At 35.5% G+C, this 18,367-nt stretch overlaps 1 protein-coding gene across 16 annotated transcripts in view; it reads right to left on the bottom strand.

Annotated features, from left to right (window-relative positions):
* SLC8A1 (solute carrier family 8 member A1) overlaps positions 1-18,367 on the bottom strand; it is a 493,745-nt gene that overhangs the window by 254,572 nt on the left and 220,806 nt on the right.

The raw sequence follows: 18,367 nt of genomic DNA, 5'->3' as shown, positions 1-18,367 counted from the left end.
TGCCTCAAAGGTATTGAGCAGCTGGGCTAGCAGATTCCATATGTCCTTAATGCAGGAGCAGTGGGGCTTATAAAATCTTGCCTGTCAACTAAATAATCTGAATTTTGTAATTTGTAATTTTCCAAATGGAAACTTATTCCATATGTCTATTATAACTACTATGCCTTCTATTATGTAATAGGTAGAATTCTAAGATGACCCCCATGAGCCATGACCATATATATAATTCCCTTCTCTTCAGTGGGAACAATACATACAACCTGCTTCTTATCAATAGAATATGGCTAAGGCAAGGGGATATCACTCCTAAGACTGGGCTATTTTGTATGGCAAAAGTGAAGAAAGTGTGCAGATGCAATTAAGGTCCTTAATCATTCGACTTTAAGTTAATCAAGAAACAGTTTATCCCGAGTGAGCCTGGCCTAATCAGGTAACCCATTAAAAAGAGGATCCAGGGCTTCACTGAAAGAAGAAACTCAAAGAGATTCTCCAGTTGGCTTTGAATAAGCAAGCCATCATGGAGTCTATGAATTTGAGAAAGTGAATTCTGCCAAAAACCACATGAGTTTTGAAGAAGACCCCATGTATCAGATAAGACCCCAGCCTTGGCCAATACCTTCACTGCAGGCTTGTGAGACCCTGAGCAGGGAGCCCAGTTAAACACTGCATGGTCTTCTAATCCATGGAAACTGAGATAACAAATGTATGTTGTTTTAAGCCACTATGTTTCTGGTAACTTGCCATGCACCAATAAAAAGTTAATACATATGGATTATAATAAAAATATTTGAAGTGCTTGAAGTCTGACTTCTGAACTGTGTACTTTGGATGCTAACTCACAGCCCTAGAGCAGAGTTCAAAGTGAATCTACACACATACGCACCACCTGTTTTTTTCTCAAGTATTTTAAAATAGATTTCCACCATAGATAATAAACTCTGGTCCACACACCTGGTCTTAAGTCTCTAGATATGATATCACAGAGTATGAGTGGGAGCTGGAAGCACTGCAGATATTGTTTAGTCTTCTCCTGCCTCTCCAATCAGGTCTACTTTTACTACCTTCTCCCTATTATAGATGACAAAGTAGAGTCCTACAAAGTTTCTGTGGCTTCCTCAAGACCATTCAGTTGCAGAGTAAGACTGAAATCTTGTGTCCTATGATCATCAACTCAAAATGTTTTTATTTCACCCTGTTGTAACTAACTCTTCTTATTGTCTTATAATTTCTACCATAAACTCTAACTTCATTTCACAGGTTTTAAAGAAAATTATCCTGTACTCTTTGTCATCCATTCATTCATTCATTCATCAAATATTTATTAATCACCTGCTGTGTGCAATGCATTGTTCTAGGAGCTGGTCATAAATCAGTGAACAGAACAGATAAAAATCCATGTCTTCATAGAGCTTAAATTCTGGTGAAAGGGAAATAAGCAATAAGCAAAATCATTGAAATGCCTAGTATATTTGATATTGATAAGTGCTCAGGGGAAAAGCAGTACATGGAAGGACATGGGCGCTGCAATTTTCTACGATTTCAGGAAGATCTCTTGTAGAAAAGTGCCATCCGAGTAATAGCCTGAAGACACGATGGGAGTGAGTTAAGTCGATATTTGGAAGAAAATTGTTCCAGGCAGAAGGATGAAGAAATGCAAAGGTTATGTGTGAGTAGAAACCTTGGAGTACAAGATCTAGAAAAATTGAAGGAAGCCCAGATGGCTGAAGTAGAGTAAGTGATGGGGAGAATGGGTCTGAGAGGTAACAGGAGGCTAGGCTTTGTGGAGTTTTTACTCTCAGTGAAGTGCAAAGCTAGTAGAGAATTTTGAGCAGAGGAGTGTCTGGGAAAATCAGCATTATTTCTTGGGAGTTTTAAGCTGGAACCAAGTCAGAGTGTTCATATAGCTCATAGTAGTTTGTACCCTTCCTGTGGAAGAGAAAGCTGCCCGTCATCTGCAGAGAAAGAGGAATGAGTCAGACACATGGAGAGAAGTAGAGGTCAGAAGCCGGAAAGAATTCAGTCACATGTCACACACATGCTCCTCTTCCTGTTAAATTCCTATTTTGGCCCAGCAAACTCATTTCTCTCTTTAAAATGGCCCTGCCCCTCATTTTGCTGAGGCTGAGCTCAATGCCACCTCCTAGAGAGGACTTCTCTGACCGTTTTCTCAAGTAGCAGTATCAAACACTCTATCTCCTTATCCTGCCTAACTTGTATTCATGCTAGGCATTTATCACCACTTTACATCACACTAATTTGTTTACTGTTTTGTTCCCAGACTGGAATGTTCACTCTATGAGGGCAAGCTCTTGTCCATCTTTGTCACTGTTTTTCTGTCAGTTTCCAGAATAGCATCTGGCTTATAATAGATGTCATTTTAATAATTTTTTAGTGAATAAATGTAAATACCTAAAATCCTCATTGTTATTTACTCCACTTGGAAAGCTTGTTATAAAACATGAATTACTGGGCCCTCTCTTGAGAATTTCTGACTCAGTTTTGAGGTGATGCTTAATCATTTGAATCTCTAAGTTTCCAGGTCATGTCCTTGCTACTGAACCATGGAGTACACTTTGATAACTACTGTTCTATACCTCACTAGTTTCTGTTACAATTAAGAAGTTTTAGTTAATGCAGATGACTTGAATTCTTTTATCTTCAATCTTTCGTATGATTTTTGTCTTCTTCCTTCAACCATAAGATGATACTTAAATTTTGTCTTAACCAGGAGGTCTATAAATACAGCCTTATCCATCCCAATTACAAGCATGGCAAATGGTGCTTCTCGAAAGGGTGCCCCATGAACCATCTGGTCACCTAACCCAAGTCGCCCCCTTGCCTGGCCTTAGTTTGACTACGTTGTGCAGCCATTTCATTGAATCTCATTCCAAATTAGTGTTTCCACAGCCTTCATGATTTTGCCTTTTTTTTTTTTTTTTTTCCTGCAGAGAATGTGTCTATTTACTGTTTACTGCATCACCATCACCTTTGGGACCCTGTGCCTTTGTGTTAGCACTGGTGCTCTAAGAGGCTTCTCTTCTTTCCCCAATTTCCCAGAGCCACATTTTTCTTGGGGCAGCATCTTCAAAACTTGCCATTGAAGTCTCCTGAAGTCTTTTAAAAAATCTATTAAAGTTCTCAGGCTAAACTTAATGTAAAACATATACTCACAGTAAAAAGTTAATGGCTCACTCACATATTTTGCCAATCTGCAGCCACTGGGAAAGAGTTCTAGTAGGTCTCATACTGTTAGAGATGTGAAAATTAATAAAATGCTTCAAGTCTTATTTAGGTCACTTGATACCACATCAGCATGTTTTTTGACATAATTATATCATAATGTCTACAATGAAAATCATGCAAAATTTTGACTTACTACATTTAGCTTTATCACCGCTTTCCAGTTTACAAAGCACTCTTTGTTGTTCTATCTCAATAGCAATGCCAAGAGGTAAACCGAACGAGTATCCCTGTACTCATTTTCCATATAACAAAGCTGAGGCTTGAAGAGGTCAAGGGCTTGCCCCCAGGCCATACTGATAGACAGCAAGAGTCACACTCAAATATATGCCAAGGATGCAAGGCCCTTGCCTTCACAGTCTATTTACAGAACAACCTGGAAGGATAATAAATCAATCCTGAGAATTTCTATGACATGCCTTTAGCATAGGCATTAATGTGCAATGGATGTACAGCCTATTCAATTTCTTCACGAATCTCTATAGTCTTCACAAGGAACTTTCACTAGAAAAAAAGAAAAACTTAGATCTGTTTCATTTCATTTTTTTTAACACCACGGACTATGAGATAGATGCAAAACAATTTTTGATTCGTTGGTTGAGGATTGACTGAAATCATTACTAATTATTCGGCACAAGTGGGTTCTGCCAGCTGCACTTGAAGAACACTTCATCATCCTAAAGCAAAATAAAGTAGCTTAAGGCAAGTGATGAGTGCCTTAATTATGTTATTGCTACACTTACTGGGATTTCAAAGATTAAACTTAATAGAATTTCCTGAGCAATGAGGGTCCACACTGGATCTGAGGGGACTTTTCACAAAGGAAAAGGAGAAATTACTTACTAACCTGGCTACAGCTAGATCTGGCCTCCCTACTAAAATGAGGGTTACCAGGTGTCCTACTTCTTCAGGGAATGTGCTACTTTTCAACAAATCACCCTGCGTATGGAATCCAAAGTAGGGCAGTAAAAATGTCTCGCTTTCTGTGACATGCCAGATTCCTCTCCTCTCTCCGACTCACTGATTTTCCACACCTTTCAGTGTCTGAGTTTGAAGTTTTTCTTAGACTGAAGAAACTTAGGATTGGTCAATTCCCCAAACCTCTTCATTTCCTATAGCAGAATGTGATTAAAGAAAAATTTCCACCAACCAGGCAAGCCAAATGTTCTAGATTGGATATCCACATCAACAACCTCAGCTGGTTGCTCCAGACATCAGAATCGGGGGTTGGCTGCACTCTGCAATACCACCGGCCCTGCTTGAAATGGTTTACTGCATGATGAATGCTGAAATGTCACCTCTTCCAGGAAGCCTTTCCCAATCCACCACATGCTCCACCCACCCACTCACCCACATGCTTGGCTGAAATTAACTTTTCCATTTCCCTGTCCTTCCACAACACTCCTTGTCTACTTCTCTTAAAGTAATTATTACAGGATTCCTAGTATCTTAGAGATTCCCATGGGACAAACTTCACAACTCCTTTCTCTTCTTACATCTTTCCATGAATTTACGAACTTTCAACTCCTATCTCTAGAACAGATTTCTTTCTCTTCACTTCATCAAAATTCTATTCATCTCACAGAATTCAGGTCAAATGTTCTTTACCCGGCCCCATTCTTCCCATCTCCATAAAGTTAGTCAAACCTTCCTTCATGATCTCTGACGACTATGAAATGGACCCAGCTGTCCTATAGAACAGATGTTTATGGTTTCTCTTAAATAAACATAGAAGTTGACTCTAGTAGTCTTACAATTGGAGAAAGTTACATTTGTCTTATCTGAGTTCCTTTTGCAGGAGGGCAACCATTGGGCCTCCTAGATAGTATTAAGGAACTGAAACTTACCAGATCACCATCTGGACAAAGAGAAGCCACACCCCTCACCTATCATGACTGCCTAATTGACCACCTGCTTCCTGTTGACCAACTCCTCTTCCTTAACCCTCCCTAATTCCTGTTCTCCTCATGTAGTTACATTTCTTCCCTGATATATAAACCCCTGATTTTAGTCAGTCAGGAGGATGGATTTGAGACTGATCTCTTATCTCCTCAGCTGCAGCACCCAATAAAGCTTTCTTTCCTGGCAATAATCATTGTCTCAGTGATTGATTTTCTGTGCAGTAAACAGCAGGATCTAACCAGAACCCCTGGCATTTCAGTAACACACATTTCTCTATTGTAGCACTAACGTTGTAATTAGTTTAATTATTACTTTACATATCTATCTTCTTCACTAGACTGTGAATTCATCCAAAGAGTCCAAGCTTAATGACCTGCCACAGAGTCTAGCCATATTATAGCTCAGAAAGGCATGACAGTAGAAGTTCTCCTAACCAATCTCTACTTAATGATGACTAACTGGTGAACTGAACATTCTCCATAGCACAGTGAGTACATACACCTATTAGATTGTCCTCAGGTACATCTAGAGGGTAGAATTGCACAGTTGCCAAGGGTATTTTTATTCCATAACCTGTTTACACCACTTTCATTACTGTAATTCCCATAATTTGATTAAATATATGAATCTATAAAATATGAATATTTTAAAACAGTGATTCATATAAGAAACAAGCAGAATGCCTTGTAAATACTAATAAACATTCAGTAAAGACTAGTATTATTTTCCTTTCACTGTCTGATTTGATGTAAGGAAGACAATTATACAAGACTGGGAAAAAATACGAAGGAACGCTGCAATTAGATTGCCTTGCAACCATCTTAAACTAAAATTGAAAATTGTACACTATAGGTATGGTTTAAGCAAATCAGAAAACACAAATTTACAACTGGTGGATCTTTGCTTAAAGAAAAGCTTTAACTATTCTACTAAAATAGAAGTGAATAAATGTACATTTATACGTTTTAGTTAAAACAGAATGTCTATTTTAAAATTATTTAAAATTCCTACTTTAATTGACATTTTGATTAAATACCAGGAATATGATAGGACGGATTCTATTATAATTATTTTATGTCTTTCTTGGTTGATTCATTCATTACTTCATCTGAATAAACACTTGGTGAATACCATACTTTATTTGCTTTTATATTATTTAATACACGATCTATCTTATGGCATTTATTGTTGACATATAAATGTGGCACATAGTGCTTGGCAAATTAGGTACCCAATGATTAAACAATAAATGAATCTGGACCTATTATCCCTGCTTTGATTTTGTTTTTTAATAATGTGTTATCTTTTGACACATCCTTGTATTCAAAAAATGGCAAATTAAAGATGACAGACATGTTGTAGGCAATAAATATAAATCATGGAACAAAGATTTATACAATTTTCACTTTTTTTTGAACTTTGGAGAGGGTATTGTTTGTATATCTCACTTCTCACTTAATAATTTTTATATACCTGAACAAATTTATGTTTTTTGTCCTTAGTTGAACAATAAAATAACAAACATTGTATTTTAGAATTGCTCTTATCCTTCACCATGTTTATAAGAAACATTTGACACAGGAACCATCCTGAAGACATGTGGTGACTGTCATTCTGCTCCATATTTTGGTAGAGAGCATCACTCAAGTTTAGTAATGAAAATAATAACAATGACCATATTTGCCACGTGACAGGCCTGTGTTAAATACTTACATAAATTATGTCTTTCTAGATTTACAACTATGATAGTACTCACCAGATAAATAGGTACTAACAGAGAAAAAAATTAAACCTTAGATAAAACAATTTGCTCAAGGTCATACCAACTAAGTATTCATACTTAATACATAAACAAGTATTAAATATTAATTGTCACTTAATAAATCCATTTGACAGATTTTGTCAATTTATGTGGCAAGACACTATTTAACAAAGGTACAGATCCACAGAAGTCACAGACTGTGGTATATTAGATGAATAGGAACAGTAGGGAAATTGTCATAATTAATAGCATCTATAAACATTATCCTTAACAGAACTTTCAGAGATACAATGTAGTCCTACATCCAAGAGTCAACCTTCCTTCATTCACAGATCTGGTAACAGGGCAACTGCGAACTTTAAAAGTCACTACAAAGTAACAAATGGTAAGTGCTGGCCAGTTGCAGTGACTCACACCTGTAATCCCAACATTTTGGGAGGTTGAAATGGGAAGACTGCTTGAGGCCAGGAGCTTTAGACCAGCCAAGACAACACAGCTAGAGCCCATCTCTACATTTTTTTTTTCAATAGCTAGACATGGTGGGCCTGTAGTCTCAGCTACTCAGGAGGCTGATGCATGATGATTATGTGAGTCCCAGGAGTTGGAGACCACAGTGAGCTCAGAATCTGCCACTGCACTTTAGTCTGGGAGACAGGGCAAGACCCAGTCTCTAAAATCAATCAATAAATACCATTTTTTAAAATGTTAAACATTATTCAACTGTTTGTTATTTATTGTATTAACTAGAAACCTTCTTGATTCACTCTGTATGTTACTGAGCAGTCTTCTGTAGATTGCTGAAATTTGATGAAAATACAATAAGACAGTCTCAAGCAGAACAGAACCTTGAATCATGAATCGAGTATAGAAGGCAACAGTCTCTATTTTTTGAAAGAAGGTACACTATACATCAACATCATCATCATTCAAAAACAATATAGAAGACAGAACTAAATTCTTCTATAAATAAAAAATGGACTCACGTGGCCATCATTTCACCACCTATTGGTTTCTACTATGCTCATTTCTTCATGATACTATGGCTGTATTTTGTCATGATCTTTGGGGGAATATTTTATATTTTTTAATTATACAGCAGAGAGGTTTTGTTAAAAAATGTCAAGGACTGGATAGAAGCCTTTTGACACCAAAAAATATTTAAAAACCTAATTTCTCATTATTTTCACATTTGGGCATTTAAAAATGTATTAGCTTTTACATTTTTTTCCCCAGCATTTTATCTTCTATTGCAATTATTGCCTTTTCTGTGGTCAGATTAGTCAAGGCTTTACTTGTGTAGATTAACAACTGTTACTTATAATAACACTTGTAATTTCACAAGCGTTGTGTAATCAAGGTCAAATCTCTTTCCTAATGCCTGCCACCACTTCTCCTTACATAGAGAGAGTTTTTCTAAATCTAAGTGATATAGTTCTTTCCAGCAAAATATATTTCTGATATAATCATAAATGACATGCCACTATTCAAATCCTACAGTACTCAAAAATTCAACTCCTATGGTACTTTTGATCCTGTAGTGATGAAAAGTTAATTGCAAATAGTATGGTCATTAATTACTATCACCTTCTTAAGGGCGAGTATGTTCTTAACTATTTCTGCAAACAGAAGATGCAACAGGAATAGTCCTAGTCTCAAGGAAGAAACTCCTTTTTTCTAATCAAGTTTTATGAGTAACAGTTTTTGAGACACACCACTGTAACTCTGGGCTTTTCTCCTTCTCCTTCAGTGATCAGGCACCCTGAAAGAAAGTTGTCTGGAATACTGGATTTAAAACATTCATTTAGTTTTTCCTACTTTTCTCTTTTAATCTCTCTGAAATCACCAGTTTTCAAAGTATCTGTCTCTTTGGAAGCTCTGTATCAATTACTAAGAAAAGATAGAAGTATAAATATAGGTGAGAAGAGTTATAATAGAGATAAATGTGGGATAATAATAACATCAATATAATGTAAAAGTTATATCAACAAGGAAAAAAATGTACTATGAGGAACAACATAAAATAGAAAGTTTAAATTTTGGTAGGCTGAAGTCAAGAAAATGTCTTAAGACTTAATGTACCACTTTTCAGATGTCTTTCTGGAGAGTGGTTTGCTAAAGTGTACTAAAAAGTTTTAAATTTTATGCTTTTTGATTCAGCAAATCCCCTTATAGGAATCTATTTTAAAACGGAGGCTTGGCAAATATGAGTGTAAAATATGTAATGACAATGGTTTTATAATTAAAATTGTCCTGGAAATAATAAAATGTCCAAATAAAAAAAATTGGACACAAAATGATAATCCACTTTATGATAGAATATTATTCCACCACTGCAAAGATTTGAGAGGTAGAAAGAATATTCACAAAAATGTAAACCTGAATTATAATAGGTGATTTTCATTTTTATATTTATAAATTTTTAAATTCTCCAAGTTTTCTTTATTGAACTGGTATTGCTTTTGAGCTCCAAATAAATGTTACCATAAGTTTTAAAAGAATATCCTATAGCATGGAGTGTGCTTACAATATAATCAAGATATAAAGTATGATTTTAATTTTGAAATATAAGTTTACATATACCCATGGACAAAAACAAAAAGGACTGTTAGGAAATACATGGAAATCTTAAATGACTACCTGTTATTAATAGAGCTGGAGATAATTTGTATTACTTTATTTTAGTTTAGATATTTTCCAGAATTTTATAATGAGTCTGTTTTACTTTTAAATGGTAAATATGTGTGTGTGTATATAACAAAGCAATAAAGGTCAATGTAGTGGAATTCCTTTCCTTGGCTCAAACCTGAGGCTTCTTCTCAGACCTTGGGACAAAGGTCTGAGAAATAACATAAGGCTTTTACATTATTTAATCTCACCAAAGAATGAATGCATGAAACATAAATCCTATAAGGTATTTTAGATCAGAATTTTTATTTAAATGACAGAAGAGATAATAATGAATAATGTGACTACTCTTTTATGATATACAAAGCAAGATGTTGAGTCTAATTACTTCATGAAATTTAAAAATCAAAAGAAAAAAAATAAAGGGAAAACAATGCAGTTAAGTTTCTAACTATATTGTTAATAACTAATTGTAGGAAAAGTCAGTAAATCCATATATTCATGTATGGAAACAGGACCCATGATTGATGAGCATTTGTTACTCTTCATTGCTGGAGGTTTAATAAGCAAGCAGGCCAATTTTCTTCTTTTGTGGCTCTGTGAGTTTTGCCCCTTGACACAAATAATGTATCTCTAAAATACATGAGTGACAACAAACCACCATTTTTTTTCTACCTTGTCTATCTTCAATATGTGGTGGTTCTACTACAGCAGATCACTTCAACCCAAATATTATCTTTAAACTCTCCTATGGTGTACACTGGAATAAAGAGAGACTAGAGTATCTTAAGTAACTTGGATCCTAAAATTCACAGGGATCAAATTGTACATAAGTATAACAATCTTTATGAAGATCCAAATGAATGAATGATTCATTGGAAACAACTATGTTCCAAAGGCTGACCTCACAGAGCACTGGACCTCAGAATTCAACCTCCATCTCAGTCTTTCTTTCCTTGTATTTTATTTAGGCTTATTCTGTAGTAATTATATTTCCAGGGTCTACATCTTTCCTTCGATGTTTTGTTCCTCTTTGTGTGCCTGCTCTCTAGAAAAATGCTGCAAGTATGGATCACCACCTTATTTTAGCTTCCCATTACTGCAGCAGGTAGAAGAGAAGCAAAGGAGATTGGAAAGAAATTGATATATTCTATTCACACAGGGGTAGGCTGGGAAGATACAAGCTTTTAATGAACTGACTAAAGTTTCCAAAATTCAAATGTTTTTTTCCATATTTTTTGCAAAGCTAATTGAAACCAGATACAAAACTTTACAGTCAAACTACCTAAGAGTACCTTGATTATTCCTTCTGCATTGTTCTCACTGTTATTTATCTGAAGAAAGGGGCATCCTATACCTTATAGCTATATTTTCATAATAAACTATCTATGCTAATTATGTTGAACTAGACTTATCAGCAGGATATTAACTTGGGGTAATTAAGAATTAGTTGAGACAAGAGTGGGTGTGGTGGCTCATGCCTGTAATCCCAAAACATTGAGAAGTCTGGGGGGTGGATCACTTGAGTTCAGAAGTTTGAGACCAGCCTGTCCAACATGGTAAAACCATGTCTCTACTAAAAATACAAAAATTAGCTGGTGTGGTGGTTTGTGCCTGTAATCCCAGCTACTTTGGAGCCTGAGACACTAGAATTGCTTGAACCTGGGAGGTGGAGGTTGCAGTGAGCCAAAATCACACGACTGCACTCCAGCCTGGGCTACAGAGTAAGAGACTGACTCAAAAAAAAAAAAAAAAAAAAAAACCCTAATCATTTTAGCCACTTTGTATCTCAGATTGGCATCTCTAAATTGTGACTGAAAAGCATATAATCCCTTTTCAAAGAAAGTCATGGTGAAAAATGTTCCCTCTTAAGCCAAATAAATAAATGTTTATGCCACTAACGAGTAGCGCCCCTTAGAAATAATCAAAACCTGCTTTAGGGATTCGAGCAGAACATTTAAGAGTATAATTAAATGCATAAAAGTGCTTAAACTTGAATTGCTACAAAATATAGAAGCCATTTAAAAATGTTTCATGGGTCACATTAATGTGTGTGTCCCCAGTAAACATAAGATATATATTTGTTGTTGCATGAGTTCTGACAGCACGCTTCCTAGAAGATGATGTTCACCTAAGCAATATCTTACTTTTCATTGCACAGCATTGCAGACAGTGACTAATGATAGAGAAAATACTGAAGAGCATCCCCTTTGATACTAACTTCAAGCTTCTAAACCACGAGACGGACCCATTGAAAACGTTAGGCTCATTTACTGATGAGAGTGGACCAAAGAAAATCACTCTATGCATCTAAGCAACAGAATGTAGTGTCATCACTAATTTATGTCCTTTGGGCAAATGTTCTTCTTAAACACACTGGTTTCTAACAATTTTGTTGAGAATTTTCTGTTTCTACTTTTCCTCTTTTATTCAGCAGCTTGGACCAAATCAAATAATCCAAAGTGAACAATGCTCTTTTGGTGAGGCGCAAAACAAAGAGAACCCTAACACATTTTGTTAATTTTAATAACCAACATTACTTAGAAAGAAAAGTAAATAAATTGAGAAGCATATAGAATCCAAATATCCAAATAATGGGTGTATTTGATAAAACCACTAAACAGGAATAAAATCAGATAAGAAATTTGTTTAAGACTTTGAGTTTACTATTAAATAGTGAATCTAGGGAATAACATAATAAAGCTAAAGTTTAAGAAACATAAGTGTTCACCAATCACACTGTCTTAGAAATGTGTATATAAATACACATGTATATATGTGTGTATATATATTTATATTTACACGAATGTGGATATATATTTTTGCAGGTTTTTATACATACATTTGAGTGTGTATGTGTAAATAAAGTTCACAGGGATGGCCTAAAGCTTAACCTAAAATATTTCTATTTCAAATTTGATCCAATTTATAGGCTTATTTAACAGAGAGGCTACATGGACAACTTGTAGAGATCGATTGTTGGCTGTATAGAAAGGATTTTTTTTTACCCTTTATATTATAGCTGTCCAAGGGTTGTGAATCCCTGATCCCCCATCTCATGGTAAGTGTCCTACATATTAAGTAGAGGGTGATGTGAACACTCCATTCTTAAACCCTTTAGTGTCAGCCTTAAGCCATCAGTTTGCAATATTTCGTGTTTACAATCTAATCTAAGCTTCCAGGATTTTCCTCACTCTGAAAGATAAAACAGACATTTTAAAATGTGTATCATTAATTGTAAGTTTAAGCAAATAAAATTGCTACACTGAGACAAAATGTGGTTACAAAAATCAATGTGTCAGTTACCAAAAATCCCAAATCTACCACTTAGCCTTTTATGTCCCACCAATAAAAACTATGACCCCCAACCATCCAACTGAATGAGCCACAAAAATTACCCCCACTCCTGTGTTACTCCCTTTCCCACTCCCACATCAGTTGTGGGCCTCCTCCCTAGGTGTGGACAAGCAAAAGGGAGTTTAAATTATGAGAAATTGTTTTCACATACATTTTTTATTATGGACACTTAAAAATTTGGGGAAATATATATACTAAAGCTAATCAATGTTATAATCAGCCAGTCTCCCAAAATCACCAAAGCTAACAAGATACTTTCTTCCAATTTATAGACACACACACACACACACACACACAGAGTCAACTTGGTATTCTACCAATTAACATGTTATAAACATTTTCCCCTCCTCATCGAAAGTTCCTCAATCATCCTATTGCTAATGGCTGTATAATACTCCATAATATAGAAACACTGTAATGTATTGTTAGGCAATTGTAATGGAAGAAACATTTTACTAGAAAATCTGGATTACACAGCCTAGTCACTGTAGTAAAGTAAGAGCATTAGTAGAAAGTGTAATTGTTTTAGAAGCTTTTAGAAGTGACAGATAGTGAGCTATCTTTTCCTGTCCTCTTCACCAACATTCCTTAAGGGGCAGCTTCTGTTCAGCTTGCAATTGTCACTTGGCTTGGAATCATGTATTCACTTTTTTTTTTAATTTTTCAATTGTGGACAAAATGTTTATTAAATGAGGCTGATTCAACTCAGCTCCAAAGTCTGTGGCAATTTCTCACATGCTTCCTGCTAATTATTCTAAGTAGTTATAGAAATATAATTATGATTCAGTGATTCTCCAAGTAGGGCCCCTGGACCACCAATTTCAGAAACACCTGAGAATTTACTAGAATGTCAATTCTTGCATACTGTCTAGGTCTACTAAGTCATAAACCCTGAGGATGAGGTTCAGCAATCTGTATTTTAACAAACATCCAGGTTATTCGGATGCCCCATCAACTTGAAGAACCACCATCTTGTCCTGTAGACAGACCACGCTGTTGAAGTGCGCCATTTTTACATACACATAGTCCACGGAGGCTTCCGCCACTTTTTTTTTTTAACAACCTGATATGTAACATTTGTCCCAGCAACATTTTAACATCAGTGGTCTGCATCCATTTCAATCTGAACACTTTTGTCCTATCACTCCAAGTAAGCTTCTTAAGAAAATGTAGAGTAAATTTTCTAAAAGATCTGTGTACCCAGTTTGAGAGACATTTTACCTTACTTTGGCATTTCTATTCTCAGGTAGCAAATTGCCTGAAAGGGCAAACAATAAATATGGAAGCTACCGCATGACTCTTTGTGGATTTATTTGGAGACAGTTTAAGCTGTGGAGCTGTTTCTAGACAGATTACTACAAGATAGACCATTTTATGAAAGTTGCTTTTATTACTTTTGGATTTTTTCCAACTTGAAAAATATTGCTCTTAAAGTATCCTTCTCTACTAATCGTTCCTGCTGAGCATTCTGTCTCCTTAAAAAAATATATATATATGTATATGTAGATATGTGCATATATTTATGTATATACACATATATGTCTGTGTATGTGTGTGTGTACATATACACACATGCACATTCACAAATACTTACATAACTCCATTCTGGGATAAAGGCTTTGAAGAAAAGCAGTTTATTTGTTACTCAGAAAGGGAAGGTGATGCTCATGGGACATAAAGGGATTGGAATAAATAGGAATAAGTGTCAAACTAGAAATACATTCTGGAAGCTCTAATCTCCTATTTGAAGAAAATCCAATTGTTCTGGCTAATGGCAAACTAGGAGCTTACAGCTGAATTCTTCTCCCTCCATTCAATGTGAGGTAGTCATAGAGTCATAAGGAATTTGACACGAACCATAAATACTTCTCCTGTACATCCCTAAAAATTTATAAGAGCATTATGACTATCATGCTCTTTCTTTCCTAGAGTCTTTACTTCACAGTCTTCTGAAATTAGAAGAGCCCCTGGAGCAATCATTCTGCTTCCATATCCACACCACGGAACTCTTAGTCCCAGACTCTCAAATTATAGAACCTGGGGGAAAATTTAGGGCGCACTGAAACCAAGTATCTTCATTTGTCAGATGACAAAATAAATCAGGTAGATAAAAAGTCTTACTCACATCATGCAGAGATCAAACCCAGAGACATTTTCAGGCAGAGCCCTCAGCCTCATGTCACTAGGCTTCATTTCTACCACTATCACCCTAGTGACTAAATGTCTTTTGTCACTAGAATGTGTTTCTGCAGAACTAAAATATCGATGATCGACTTTACTTCTTCTCATTCCGTCCTTAAGTGGAAACAGCAAAATGCTGGTTGCCTTCTCTTATAAAACAAACAAACAAACAAACAAACAAAACAAGAATCGAGGAAGGAAGAGGAAGGAAGGAAAGAAGGAAGGAAGGAAGGAAGGAAAAAGAAAAGCAAGAAAGAAATAAAAAAAGCAAGAATGAACAAAGAGTGAACAAATGAACAAACATAAAAATGAAAAAGAAAAGAAAGGAAGAAAGAAAGAAAAGAAAGCAAAGAAAGAAAAAAAGTAAAGAAAGAGAAGAAAGAGAAAGAAAAGAGAAAGAAAAAAAAAGAAAAGAAAAAAGCTAAAGATCTTTTATCATCACATTCTAGAGTAAATCTCAAGAAGCCATCTTATCTACCCCTTCCCACTAGGCATTACTCAACAGAGAACCAATAGCTAGGAACTTCCTCTATTCCTAAAGATTTTAAAGAAAGGAAGAGAAATATCTCAGGAAGTTTAGGACACATAAATGTTTAGGCTCATTTATTGATGAAAGTGGGCAAAATGAAATCATCTTATGCATCTTAGTAACACTCTGTGGTATCACAAGTAGCTTGACATAACAGGCTGGCATCAATTGTTGTAGGTAAGTGCTAATTGCTGAAGATGTACCAAATTTGCTGTGTGCTTTTACTAAAAATATCTTTGAAAGTTCCACAGCCTTCCAAGATTTTGTATTCCCTGATATAACCTTTAAGTTGCCTTCTTCACATTCCCTCTTATTTGTTAGTAATGAAATGCCAATGATCACAGTATTGGAAAAAAGACAATGAAGAAAAGGACAACAAAAAAATCATGGTTATGATTTGTGGAGCAAAGGAGGGCTTTCAGCATTAATATTTACATTCATGTTTACATTAAAGTGGGACAGGTTACACTACTTTTTACCCACTTCACTTATTCTTACCCTGCATAGAGTTAAATACTTACTGTTTGTGCCTTATGAGAAATCTAAAGATTATAGTGTACTAGTAAATCTGCTTTATTTTGCTGTCACGAGTCAGTCAACAGGAGCAAGAGAAATATGTTGTCAAATCAGTGGTGATACTTACTGAATTTTATCAGTCTTTCATCTTGAGCTGAACTACATGAACTCATTCAGACTTTTAAAAATAGGTAAACTCTCTAATCTCCTATTTTATAGCTTTTTTTTTTTTTTACAGATTTATAACATGTCAAGAACAAAGTTACAAAATCCACAACACGCAAGTTAGCATTACCTCTATTTTTTTCTGAAAATTCCGAAGGTGCAATGATTAGAACACACTTCAAACCTCACAGCTCTGTATTACTCAGGAAAAAAATCTCAACAGTTACCCGGTTGTGCTTTGAGGTCATTTCTCAAAATATGTAAATATGTGCATTAAGAAACCTAGCAATCTAGGTTTGTGGTTATTTTATCTGGTAGTACAATACAATGAAAAACTCACATATAAAATTTATATTATGATATTTACAGGTTCAACGGAGGAATTGCTATGTTCTAAATAATTTTCTGTCATCTTTTAGCTCACTGTTTAATCCTTTAAAACAATCTGTACAGTCATTTGCTGTAAAATATTATTACATTCTTATTTCCACTGTGTAGTCATAATTTTGAATGTACTCTCTAACTTACCAAAATCATTTACAATTCCATATAAACCCATATGAGGGTGCTCCCAGAGAAACTAATTAGGGGGATAACTGTGTAATGTAAAGAAATAAAGATTTGGAATATTATCCTCATGTTTTCTGATTTGTCAAAATTAGTGATTTATATAATAGGATCTGTCACAAAAGAGCCAAACTGGCAAAATCACTAATAGTCATAACCTAAATCACCCAATCAACTAAAATATTATAAACGTCAGCTTTTATTTTTATGCCTATATTACTCTTGTCATGGCAATGGATTATTTCAAATATCCCACCACAAGCCCTGATAACACAGCTGGGTTACTTGAAACCAGTAGTTCTAAACCAGCTGTGACTTGCCCCCTAGGTGACGTCTGTCAATGTCTGAAGGCAGTTTTGCTTGTGACGGTTTGGGGGATGCTACTGACATCTTGTGTAGGGCTCAGGAATGCTGCTAAACATCCTACAGTAGTGCACAGGACAGCCCCCACAAAGAAGAATGACCTGGGCTAAAATGTCAATGGAGCTTAAAAAAAGTTACTAGTCTAAGTGAGCTTAAGTTGAGAAACCCTGCACTAACATTAAGAACTATGTGTCCAACACGGTTGCAACATGTTATGCAAATACCTGTATTTTGTGGGGTGGGGGGTGAATACAGCCATTCTAGGGAGAGTAATTTGTTCTAACTTGGGTATTTCTGCCCAATAAGCTAGTAAGATATTTGCTTTTTCTAACATAGATTCATCAGGGCAGTGAAATTTAATTATTTTATTTAAAATATGGTATATACTCTTTCTTTGTGGTTTTTCTGTGAGTATGTGTGGTGTGAGTGAATTTCTGAAACAGAACCACAGCAAATGGCAGATTTAGTTTTATCATCAAGTTTCTGTTAGACATTTTGATAAGATTATACAGAGCATATAGTGGATGCCTACTACATATTTATTGATTTTTGAAAAAAAAATGTTTGTGAACCTATTTCTGCTATCTTCCCCTTTAGAGAACTGTGATTGCATTTTGTTTTTTTTCTAAGATGTATAGAGTGCCTGTTGCCATAGTAATCACTGATTTAGCACAACGTGTTTTTTTCCTCCTTCTTAAAAAAAAAAAAAATTAGTTCCCATTCCTGCCAAAAAGGAACGCATTAATCTACCCATCATGCTAGCTTGGGGAAGTTGAAGGCCACAGAAGTTGTCATTTGTGCAAAGACTCCCAAAAAGTCAGTTGTTAGCATCTTCTGTGCCAAGAACTCTACCCCAATCCCAGAGAGGAAATGAGACACTGAGGTAAAAGATTCTGGAGCTAAGGAGGTAAGGTCTCTCTTCCACGAAGTCCCACAGGAGATGTGAACAAATGCTCATGTCTGTCTAAACAAATTCACCTACTGATTATAGATTTAACAGACCACTGATGTCCAGAAAGGAGGGACTAACTAAACAGTGCTCCTTAAGGCAAAAGTTTACCTTAATCTACTTACTTCTGAGGGTAGGGGAAAAACAACCACCACCACCAAAGAAACTACAACAACAACAAAAACCTTTTGAGAAGTCTAAAAGAAGAAGT

Source organism: Macaca mulatta, chromosome 13 (genome assembly GCF_049350105.2).
Source record: "Macaca mulatta isolate MMU2019108-1 chromosome 13, T2T-MMU8v2.0, whole genome shotgun sequence".
Lineage (NCBI taxonomy): Eukaryota > Metazoa > Chordata > Mammalia > Primates > Cercopithecidae > Macaca > Macaca mulatta.
The sequence above is the reverse complement of the archived record's forward strand: the minus strand, read 5'-3'. Positions and strand labels throughout refer to the sequence as shown.